The sequence below is a fragment of the Heterodontus francisci genome, chromosome 7, assembly GCF_036365525.1.
Source record: "Heterodontus francisci isolate sHetFra1 chromosome 7, sHetFra1.hap1, whole genome shotgun sequence".
Lineage (NCBI taxonomy): Eukaryota > Metazoa > Chordata > Chondrichthyes > Heterodontiformes > Heterodontidae > Heterodontus > Heterodontus francisci.
This window is the reverse complement of record NC_090377.1, coordinates 28,549,281-28,560,428: the sequence shown is the minus strand read 5'-3', so window position 1 is coordinate 28,560,428 and position 11,148 is coordinate 28,549,281.

Genomic DNA, 11,148 nt, shown 5'->3' with positions numbered 1-11,148 from the left:
TCTTGATCCTGACCCTCTCCCACCACGCCCACAATAACCATAGAATTAAGTACCTGCCTTCTGCCCCCCCACCCCCACAATACTTACCTGGTGAACCTGATCTCCCCTCCCCACCCCCCACAAAGTTCTCCTAGACCAATTAAATTATTCTGGCACCGCACCCTCCCTACCACCCCCGCCCCCCGCACAGAGAAACTTACCTATTCCCTCCTCCCCACCAGTGTTCCGCCTCAGATCTCCAGACGAAGAGTGCGGGAATGCCGGCCACCGGCACCAATATCGGAGCAGGGCAGACGCGGAAGCGGGTAAGTAATTAATTTATTTATTTGCATTTTTTAAAATATGCAGATGTTGCTCCCATCGCCGGGTGGCGGGGGGGCCTCCATGAGGCCTCGCCACCACCTGCAATATCGGGCTGGGTCTTCCCGGCATCGAGGCCCGTGGTGGGCCTCTCGCGGAGGCACTTTCTGGCCCCCCCCCCCCCCCCCCACTGCCACGACCACTGACGTCGGTGGGGGTGCTGTAAAATCCAGCCCAATACATTGGTGAGACTACATCTGGAGTACTGTGTACAGTATTGGTCTCCTTATTTCAGGAAGGATGTAAATGTGTTGGAAGCAGTACAGAAAAGCTTTACTAGACTAATACCTGGAATGGGTGGGCTGTCTTATGAGGAAAGGTTGGACAGGCTAGGCTTGTATCCAATGGAATTTAGAAGAGTAAGAGGCGACTTGATTGAAACATATAAGATCCTGAGGGGTCTTGACAGGGTGGATGTGGAAAGGATGTTTCCCCTTGTGGGAGAATCTAGAACTAGGGGTTACTGTTTAAAAATAAAGGGGTCGCCCATTTAAGACAGAGATGAGGAAAAATGTTTTCTCTCAGAGGGTCGTGAGTCTTTGGAATTCTCTTCCTCAAAAGGCAGTGGAAGCAGAGTTTTTGAATATTTTTAAGGCAGAGGTAGATAGATTCTTGATGAGCAAGGGGGGGTGAATAGTTATTGGGGGTAGGCGGGAATGTGGAGTTGAAGTTACAATCAGATCAGCCATGATCTTATTGAATGGCGGGGCAGGCTCGAGGGGCTGAGTGGCCTACTCCTGCTCCTACTTCATATGTTCATATGTTCATTTGTTTGTATGTTCATATTCTCGTTTCATAATATTTAGAGAATCTACTTCAACTTCAGCATATCAGACCATCAACTTTGTGACAGAGAATTAGACATTCTAACCAATCCCTTTGTAAAGATTATTTTCCCTAACCTCCCCTTTAAGTCTTTTCTGATTGTTCCACTAAGTGGCAAGGTGACAATGTCATTACCATTTACTCGATCGCAGCCCTCAATAATCTTGAAGGTCTCTATCACAAGGCTGCAAGATAATTGTGGATGAGAAAGAGCATTGGCCCATTTTAGTTCATTAATCAAGAGAGACCCTAAAGGTCCGCTATTACATCATCCACTAAGTTCTTAAATGAATCCAGGTTTGTCACCTCTACTACCTTAAATGGAAGGTCTTTCTGTGCATTGATCATTCGTTGGGTGATGAAGAATTTCCTGGTAGTAATCCTAAATTTACCTTTTACTAATTTGGACCTATGACCCATGCAGATAACCCCTAGTGAAAATTGCTAATGGTGTCAAGTATCTCTTTATAACTTAACTCCCTCATTTGTGATAACATGCAAATAATCTACACTGCACTTTATGCATTGCTTTTATATCCTTCCCATTACATGGTTTCCAAAATGATACACAAAAATCTAATTGTCTTAAACAATGTCTTATACAAATGTAATAATATTTTCTTGATTCTGTACTCTATATTATAGATACAAAATGATGATTCCATTTGCTTTTTATTAACGACTTTATGTACTGTGCTGCCACTTTTAATGACCCATATATCTGCACACCAAGGGCTTTACTTAATTTAAAATGTTACCATCTCAAGTAATTTTCCCTTCTCTATTCATGTTTCCAAAAAGTGGGGCAGGGTTTTCTCTGTGGGCTTCTGAACCCTGCCTTCAGGCTCAAATGTGCATCAGAAGCCTGCACTGTGTGGGAAACAGTCACTCGTTGTGACTTTCCCCGGGGTGGCCAATTACTGGTCAGAGGGCGGGCTCGCTGCCCAATTAAGGACTGTGAGCGGGTTCTCAAGTTGTATGGTAAGTGAGGGAAAGGGTGCTTCAAAATGGAGGCACCCTCTCTCCAATTTTTTTAAACTTAAAGTATATAAAGTAACTTTTGCGGTCAGGCTACCACTGTGAGGAGTGGGAGAAACGGCTCTACAGGGTGGCCCGCAGCTGCTGCTGCGCTCAGGCAGGGAAGGCCTCTTGGCTTGCCTGGGGTGCTGGATCCCAGTCTGCCACCGAGAGGCTGTCTCCAGGCAGTTAAACTGGAAAATCCCCATCGCCCTCCTTTAATTGGCATTAAGTGGCCCTTTAATGACCTCAATTGGCTATCCCTCTGCATGTGGGCCAATAGCCCCTCCACCCCCCCTCCCCCCACCCTGCCAAAAATGGCCTGGGGGCACGACCGAGTCAGAGAACTGGCATGTGCTAATTTTAGCACCTGCTTGCCTCCAATCCTGCCCCCAACGAGGCCTAAAAAGCGTTTCACACTTCTTCACCTTGAACTGCATCTGTCACCTATTTGCCCACACTGTAGCTCATCTATGTCCTCTTACAGGTTTTCAAAATATTTGTTACAACTTGGCATATCCCTCAGTTTAATATTATTAGCAAATTTTCATACTATTTTCCCAATAATGACTCCAGTGTTACACCATTCGTGATACCATTCTGATTTGAGAAACTTCCTTTGACCCCAAGGGAGAGTTTTTACTTACCTGATCAATTTTTAACTCCACAGCATGTCTGTGACATTACCACTCGGTTCTCCACCCGGAAGGTTGAGCTTCTTGTCTGGAGGAGAGATGGTTGGTGAAGACCACAGGAGCATGCAGATGGTGAAGGGAGGGATTGGTCAGAGATTGGGGGGGCAGGGAGGTCATTTGGAGGCAGGGTTGATCAGGGGATCAATCAGGGGGAGAAGGGGGTTGATCGGGGGCTATTGAAGGGGGTAGTCGATTGGGTCGGCTGTCAAGCGCTGAAGTGGGGAGGTCAGAGGTTTCATGGTGGAGGGCATCAGAGGGCTGGTGTTTGTGGGGGGGATTGGTGGCCTCGGGGGGTGCGAAATGCAGCTTGGAAGTTGGGGGTGGGGATTAGACGCTGGAGTGGGGGGAAATCAGAGGACTGGTGATTGTGAGGGAGGGGGAGGGGGTCGAAGACCTCATGGTGGGATTGGAGACCTCATGGGGAAGGTCGCTGGAAGGGTGTTCCTCAGGCTGGTACCTGGATCCAGGCGGTAGGTGTGGGGGGGCGGATTTACCTCCTGAATCCATCAAGTCCTTAACTTGAGGAAGCTGCTGGGTTACCTGATGGAAACCTTGCTGACAGCAGTTAAATTCCAAAAGTAGAAAGACAATGAGGCTCACTGCCTCATTACCATATTTAAAGTTCCAACCTGCCTCCTTGGATTGGGTTGGTCGGGCAACCAACCTCTGGTTTCAGTCAAAGCCAGAAATGGGTTGGAGGAAAGTTTGGGTCAGGAAACAGATTTCTCAGCAGCCATTGAAAACTTACAGAAGAGAGCAACCAGAATTATTGAGGGGTTGGAGCGATTCGATAATTTACATAATAGTCTCACAACCTAATGACTCCATCCCCTCAATAATTCTGGAACATTCTCACTGGGAAAGAGAAGGTTAAGAGGTGATATGTTTGCTGTTTTTAGGATTTTAAAGGGACTGTATAATGTAGACCATGATAGGCTGTTTTACCTTTCCAGAACAGCAGAACCAGAGGATACAGTATATGTTTGAAAAAGGTTGAGTTCATAACTGGACTGCAGAAGGATTATTTCAGTGAGCAAGTAGCCAATCTATGCAACAGGCTTTCCAGGGAGATGGTGGATAAAGATAGTATTCATTCATTCAAATACAAATTAGATAGATTTCTTTCAGAAAATAATATTTTGGAACACAGTATATGAATAATTTGAGACGTGACACGTGCTAGGTGTTGCATGCTTGAGAGAAGCATGTGACTTTGGACTTGTGGTTCCCAAAACTTTCTACTTGTAGGCTTTTTCCTCATCTCATGTTTTGACAGAGATTGTTTAGTTAACAACTCCATTATTGTTGTGTCATGTGACTAGCAGGATGATAGAAGATGAACTAGATGAACCTTGGTCTTTATTTGTCTAACAATTCTTATGCTTTTTGAAACCCCATATAAACCGTATCCACGGTGAGAATGGCCTGGAGTGGCTCCATGTGGAGAAGATTCGGATATCCATTCAGCTCATCCCACAGCAGCACATACTGCAATTGAGAAGCTACCGTATGGGGAAATCAAAGGGACACAATGTATTCTGTGATCATATGGCACAGTATGTTAGAGCTCCAATGACTATGGACCACAGCAATTATCTTATTGTGATTTGACATCTCTGATTGCTTTCTGATGTTGTACAAACATGCAATTATTGCTTCACTTAAATATTAAATACTGTTTGTTATTCCTGTTTGAAATATTCTCAGTCTGACATGGATGACAGTTAACAGTGGGGAAAAAATTAGAAGAATTGTGAAATAAAGCGAATAATAGACTAGACTTTAACCACCTACTGCAGCTGGCGAACGAGACATATCAGAATTGCTCCAAATTGTGATTTTAAAACCCCTGAATTTTGGATAAACTAAAAATGGAATATGTAATTGGAGAGTTATTGTGTTTGTGCAAAAGCCCAAATGACTCACTTGCACCTGCTGCATTTGAAGTTCACATTTACAAAAAGAGCAATAGTATTCATTATTTCCTAGTGATGTGTACTCTATTTATTCTGAAAACTGCGATAATCCACACGTCCAAATTGTTTTGGCTGTGGTTAGTAATTACAAGGAGCACAGACAGTCCGGAGGTTGCAATGGCGTCAGGGAAGGTTTTTAGTGTACCAACGTTCTTTTTTTGCAAGTGACTAGACTGTGACATTGGATCCTGCAATACTCTTTTCTCCTTTTGAATGAGAGCAATGAATTGTGACTAATAGTCAATTTCAGACCATGGTGGAAGCAATTAGAGGAACTTATCAGTGTGATATTATCCTTTGAATGACACAGTGATATTTTGTATTCATTGGTATGATGGCTCTGAAATTACAATGAGTTGAGAGCAATTACATTGGAAATAACATTATTGTCTTGGTGACTGAGTACTTCTCCAAGCTTAGATTGCCATAGCAATGCCGTCATTCCGCAGTGCAGTATAGCAGAAAAGCATGTACTTTAACATTTACAAAAACACTGTCAATGCAAAATTAATGTCATTATGCTTTCTTTCACTTACTTGTGCTGTTCGGAACACTGCCTTGAAATTATGCCATGGGAAATGATCATATGAAGGTATAGCACATTTTTCTGAAATTCCTCTCTCTCCTATTTTATCACTGGTGTAAAATCATTTATTTTAAAAGGATTAACATATGTGTTAAAATGGAGAAAATAGAATATCAAAGAACGTGTTGCCTGTTTGTAAATTAGCATTTTATGGCTTTAATTGTCAGCCACAATCTTGTCACCTTGAGTTAGGAGGATGAGTAAGTGGTCTTTGGACATCTAAATGTCAGTGTTTTCCTGCCTCAGCTATGAGGGACAGGATTTTTGTCCTGAAGGAATGGAGATGGGCAGGCAGCGTGATATTTCCTGACACTCTTCGACGTGGCAGTTCCCTGCTACAGTACGGACTCCCAACCATTTTCCTGGAGGCTGGATGCAGCGGGTAGCTTGTTAAATCAATTAAAAGGCCAATTAAGGCCATTGATGAGAGGCCGACTGGAATTTTCTAGTCATCCTGTGGGCCCCCCATGGCATTGGGAGCACGGCAGATGCTTGGAGGTGGCCTCCAGGAGGCGGAGTTGGGGGTGGGGGTGGATCAGCGCTCCAGGATCACTTTGAGGAATTCCCCCACATACCTACCTGGCCACAATTGTGGCCGCAGGCTGCCCTGTGGCGGGGCTTCCCATCACAATGGTGGTCCAGCAGCTGTGGCCATTTTTAATTTCAAGTATTTTAAAAGTGCTGAGAGGCACCTCAGGCTGGAGGTGCCCTTTCTCTCCCTTGCCTGCAGTGGTAGGCTGCAACTCCTTCAATGCTGGAGGGCCTCTTATTGGCTGTCCAGCTTCGAGAGCCCGCCTGCCATCCTTAATTGGACGCAAGTGCACCCTTTGGCCACTGATTGGCCAATCCAGTAAAAATCGCTGTCAGGTTGCTGCACCTGAAATGGTATGAGGTCAGGACCCGCAATTGATGCTGACGTCAGGGTCTTGACCCCAAATGGAAAATCCTGTCCTAGGATGTGCATTAGTTAGAAAGCAACATACCACCACCAAATAGTTCTACAGCATCAAAACTGAATAGATTGAGAAGCACAATGAGAACTGGCTTCACACCCAGCCTAAACTGAGCAGCTGACACTTTCTTCTTTCCGAATGTTGGATGAGGTGCTCCATCATCATAGTTTATGCTGTGGAAAACAAAAAGTGGCAACTTTCAATTTTCAACATAAATGAGGATGGCACTTACTGCCTGGCAGGAAGGCTGTGGCGTAGTGGTTAATGTCACTAGGCTAGTGATCCATAGCCCAGGCTAATGATCTGGGGACATGAGTTTGATTCCCACCACAGAAAATGGTGAAATTTGTTAATTCAATTAATAAATCTGGAATGAAAAGCTAGTCTAATGGTGACCATGAAACCATTGTCGATTGTTATAAAAACCCATCTGGTTCACTAATATCCTTTAGGGAAGGAAATCTGCTGTCCTTACGTGATCTGGCCGACATGTGATTCCAGACCCACAGCAATGTGGTTGACTCTTAAAAAATGCCCTCTAAAATGGCCTAGCAAGCCACTCAGTTGAAGGGCAATTAGGGATTGGCAATAAATGCTGGCCTAGCCAACAATGTCCACATCCCACAAACAAATAAAAGAAATCTTTTCTATATCGCTGAATTGGAAAAATTCAAATAGCATAGTTTCCAATTGTGACATAAATTGTATATTTGTGTCCATTAAAGATCCTTTATTGGATTCTTTCTTCGGTTCACAGCACAATGATGAAAGGTCACAGACCTAAAACGTTAACTCTGTTTCTCTCTCCAAAGTTGCTGCCAGACCTGATGAGTATTTCCAGCACTTTCTGTTTTTATATGGTTAGAATTGTTTTCTACTCACTGTTTCTACAAACTACACAGAATATAGATTACAGTCTGATAGACCGATGGCACTGTTATGCAAATGTTTATATTCTTGCTTTGGTTATTGTAGATTAATTGTCATCAATCAAAATTGTTCCTTTAACTATGAGGTAGCTGGTGACCTATCTAACTATCATTCAAAGTGTTTGGAACAGCTCAATGAGTTAAGCCATTCAATCCAAATGCAAATATTCAGTGGGGCTGTTAAGCAGCTGTGTCCTATGTAGAGAAACACCATTTTGAATACTGTAAATGGCTGACCATCCAATGTCATTATGAGAGATATATTTTTGAATGCCTTTGTGAACTGGGATATCTCCAAAAGAATTTGCAGCAATATTTTGGACATTATTATCCAAAGACTCCAGTCAGTCTGAGGCTGTCTAGGATATGATACTAATCAGACATTCTGTGGTAAGTGGATGACCATGAGAAATAAAGAAAAATGTATATCTTGGCTTGGTCTTCATTACTTTTGCTGTTTTAAGGAGAACATTTTGTAAATACTTTAATTACGTTGTTCCTAATGATTACTGTAATCAGGCTGAACCACACAGTTTACAACTCTTCTGAAATCTTACGGCTCTGAAGAGGCAGGAGGGGGGCATTAGAGGCAGGAGGGGGGCGTAAAACCACTTGGGTGGCATTGGAATGGACCTCCAACGTCATCACGACAGGTCTGCATTTAACCAGTGGCTCACGGCAAGTCAAGTGAAAACAGCATGCGCTTTTTCAAAACTGGCAATTGAGAGCTTGTTAAGATTGGTGAAGATCCAATTGAATCGGACTTTACATGCCTGTTTGAATTTTTCGAGGAGCGCATGGGGACCAGGGGGTGTTGGAACCCGGCAGGTATTTAGGGGCGGCAACTGAGGTCATTTGGCAGCCATGGGGTCAGGGAGTTTGCCTTCACAGGAAGGCTGGTGCAGCATGGCCAGGACGTTTAGCGTGGAGAAAGGGGAGTTGAGGAGTCAGCAATCTGGAGTTGAGCCTCCATCATACCATCAAGCTCCTGGCAAGGGGCCAATTGAGAGGTGGCTGGGGTTGGCAGTGTTGAGGAAGCAACTGGCAGAATGGCCCATCAGACTGGCAATGCCCAGGTGCCATGGGCACTGTCATTCGGGAGGTCAGTCCTCCAGCGAGGAGGAGAACCTGAGAGGGAGGAAGTCGTGGGCACATGATCCAGTCAGCAGCAACCTCATGGCCATCTGCAGGGGCAATCTCAGGATGGGGAAGTGGCAGAAGGCCTCATCAGTGACCACTTCGCCCTCTCCCAATGGCAGGTCTACACTGCTGGCTCAATGTCTGCTGAGGCTGTTGCACAGTTGGTTACTGGCTGCTGGGCAGGAAGTTCTGAGGTAGCATTCCAGTGCTGATGGCCCTTTAAAGATGGCGCCATGACATCCCACCATGTTGGCTGATGACGCAGTCGCCATCTCAGTCCTCGCCTTCAGCTAGTGGATGGTCGGCCACCCCGCCTGTCGGCCGTTAATTGGCCGGTTGGCGCGAGATTGCTCTGAGAACAGGGATCAGAGCAGCAGTACCAGCGCCACCACTTCTGGTCCCCCTTCCCCTCCCTGGCAGATCATGTAAAATCCCGGCTTATATCTTCACTATCACTAAGAACGCTGAGGTCCACCTCAATGGTATAACCTGTCTCCACCCCAACTCGGTCCATCTGCTGCTGAAACCCTCATCCATGCTCTTGTTTCATCCAGGTTCAACTATTCCAGTGCTTTCCTGGAAGACCTCTCATCCTCCACCCCTCTGCCGCACTCTCTATGGCATGGCCCTCCAGAGAGGTGTGGACCTTGAGGATGGTGAGACCCTGGAAGGTGGGAGCTCATCAGTGGAAGAAGAGGAGCAAGGGCAGGGAGCGGAGGAGGAAGTTGAGGCGCAGGGGGAGGCAACAGAACACCGGGTGCACAAGAAGGTGGCTGGACATGGTGCAGGGCGTGAAGGTCTCATCAGAATGCCATGAATGTCAGGGATCATTTGATTCAGGAACTTTTCAGCTGTGTCCCTCTGATCCATGGTATGGAAGTCACTCTCAGGTGCCTGTGCTAATAATTCCATTGAAGACTCAGCCTGGAACATCTAAACTCTTACTGACAATGAAGGATGCACATCTGCCCAGAGCCCTTTGCCATCACCAGTGATGAAACTTTGATCTCCTTCACCAACTCGAACCACTTTTCTTGTCCTGCCAGCAATAAAAGGAGTTTCCGACATGTGGCTGAAAGTGTCATTATTTATAAAGTGCTCAAAGAAGGAAAGAGTGCACAGTTACAGCAAAAAGACACCACAATAACCTCCACACTCAGCCACTCCTACGCAGTGCTCCCCTTGTGGACTTGGAGGAGGTGGAGGCAGCCTGCTCACTTGTCTTTACCTGTGGCCGGGATGATTGTGGCAGTCGTCCTCATCATGGAGGTGGCCGTGGGGACATCTCCAGAGGCTGCTGCACCTGTATCATTGCAGGGCAGCCTCTGTCACTTGGCCCTGCTGCACAGAAGCTCCCAGAGTCAGTGGAACCGAGAAGGCAGAGGATGATGAAGGTGCCCTGTGAGGGGTGGCACCCTCATCCTCCTCCTTGACATCCTAAGCCCTTGGCGGGCCCGCTGAATGGACAGATGAGGGCACCAGCTGGGCTGCAACTGGCATTCCCTCCAAACATCTCTGCGCCACCAGTGCCACTGACTGGTCCAGGCTACACAGTGTGGTATGCATCCTGTAGACCTCACTGTGCACTTCCTGCATACACTTGTCACATATGGCTCTCCGTGAGCTTGGTCACTTTCTCAATGGAGGAGCTTATGAGCTCAAAGCCCTGAGCCATTGTGGCATACGTGAGCTAGATGGACTCCTCCATTCTGTGCCCATGACCTGGCATTGCCTCAGGGAACTCTGACATATGGCAACACATTTCCTGCTGCTGGTCTAGGTCGAGCCTCCTTTGCAGTGACTTCTGAGGCCCTGTATCCATGCCCAGCTGAGCAGGGCTGTGTTTGTCCTCCCTGCTCCAAGTGGAATTGTCCAGAGCTGCCTCTGGTACCTCCTCCTGCACATTAGTGCTGTGGATGTCACCCAGTGCCACCCTATCTAAACACTTGCGAGAACCCAGCAAGGTGACTGTATCTGCGCTGGTGGACGGACATTTGTAAGGTGCGATGGCACTTCTTCGAAGTTTTGCTGGCCATTTTGGCCTGGTGCTGGAGAAGGAGAAACTTTCCTTGGGTAGATGTGTGCGCCTTTGGGAGACACTAGAAAAGATGATGAGAGCTAGCCTAGGACAGTGCAATGTTTGGTATGCTGTCAGATAGGGTGGAGTGCACGGCACCCCTCAATAAACACATTGCCCTCTGCAATCACCATCTCCACCATGCGTGCCCATTTTGCCGAGGCCAGCTTCCTCCTCATCCCCAATCCTGGCTATTTCCATCGCTCGATCCTCTATTGATATGATCATTTGGAAGTATGGTACCCCTCCGCCTCGTCGTGCCCTTTCTCGGCATTATCTGCCAATTTCTCCTGCATGGACAAAAGAGAGTGGAATAAGGCATTGCTGTCCTCTGTAGCCAATTGCATCTGCCGCTATTCATTAGAAGCTGAAGGTTTCAGTGGTGACAGGTCCTCAGCAGCACTATGGCTATGACCCACTCTGAGGGGTCAGTAAGTCGGTCATGTTCCCATGTTCAGTTGCAGCTTGTGCCCTGAGGTCCTCTGGTGGTCTGTGAGCGGGAGGGTGAACACCCAGAGGCCTGTCCTGAGGGTTGGGGGTTGCACTCACCTTGCCAGAGCATATGAGGGCTTGAACCTTTTCCTACATTG